Source organism: Salvelinus sp. IW2-2015, linkage group LG15 (assembly GCF_002910315.2).
Source record: "Salvelinus sp. IW2-2015 linkage group LG15, ASM291031v2, whole genome shotgun sequence".
Lineage (NCBI taxonomy): Eukaryota > Metazoa > Chordata > Actinopteri > Salmoniformes > Salmonidae > Salvelinus > Salvelinus sp. IW2-2015.
Window position 1 is genome coordinate 52,180,743 of NC_036855.1, and position 1,226 is coordinate 52,181,968.

A 1,226-nucleotide genomic window follows, 5' to 3' on the forward strand; every position below is an offset into this window, starting at 1 on the left:
CCATTGCTATGGCAGGAGCAGCCGTCTGGGTTCCCATCCAAGATCCAACCTCCAACTTAGAGCCAAGAAGCCAGGTCACAGGGCACAGGACTCATCCGTGAACCATTCTGCAGCCTGGGTGGGCTAGCCTCCCTCTCTTCCATTCAGACCTGAGTCTGATGGGTGCCTTCCAAATATACAGGCCAGCGCAGATCACAGAATTGTTAAGCTACATCATATTGATGGAATCCTGAGATGTCACACCCACCTACTATTCACCAGGTCCTGTTTAGAGCGTCACGATTTCGGCTTGCTATGGATACGGAGAGTCTAGCAATTTGAAAGAAAAAGGGTTATGGTTCCTAAGGATAATTCATACCTATGCCAATGGCAACACATGACATCATTCACAAGCGTTGCGCGGTCATAATCATCATTATCATCAACGGAATAAATGAACAAACATAAATAAATAATTGATCAACAATTGCAAAGGCTGTTGCGCGACTGTCGTGCAACCGTAATGAAAGTGGTCCAAACATAAATGTATTTGCTTCTGTTCAGACATCCAATTCTTTCAATACCTTTAGGGATTTCCCCCGCTCCACCAATCACCATCCGACACCCATTATGCAAATCCAACATTTGCCTGCTGAGGTCACAGTAAATTTCCACTACAAGACTTCCCAGCATACCATGCAACAGTTGGGCCATTGATGATCAGTCTGGTGATAGTAGGGTGAGAGAGGGCATAATCCTTATCTTAACTATGATCCGATCTCTCTGTAAAGAGAAACGTGATATCTAGCGCAAGTTATGAAATGCACTGCACAGACCAGTTCCATCCTTTTTAAACTTTTAAAAAGTGTGTCTGAACAAGTCATTCCCTCAGTGAGAAGTGAAGTTACATTCCTTTAACTTGTTACTAGTGTATTTAGCTGCCTGTTTTGGCCAAGTTAAAGGGAATCAAGAATAGGAAGGGGGGTAGGGTTATTGACAGAAAAGGGGCAACTAATAGTCGGCGCCATTCGAGCCCCCACTAGTAAAGGGAAGGTTTAGTCAAAGAGAGGGTGTGTGTGTTCTGTGAGTGTGAGTGTGAGTGTGAGTGTGTGTGTGTGTGTGTGTGTGTGTGTGTGTGGTTGGGTCAGGGTCTGCCTGTGCCCTGAATGCAGAGCTGTTCAGGGCAGATTTCACGGCTGGCTGATCACAGGCGTCCATGGGCCGACCCTCGCGACAGCTGCAAGGCC

General features: G+C 46.3%; 1 protein-coding gene across 1 annotated transcript in view; it reads right to left on the minus strand.

Moving 5' to 3' along the window:
- Positions 1-1,226, minus strand: part of nadsyn1 (NAD synthetase 1) — a 137,043-nt gene that overhangs the window by 90,109 nt on the left and 45,708 nt on the right. The gene's annotated exons all lie outside the window — the stretch shown is intronic.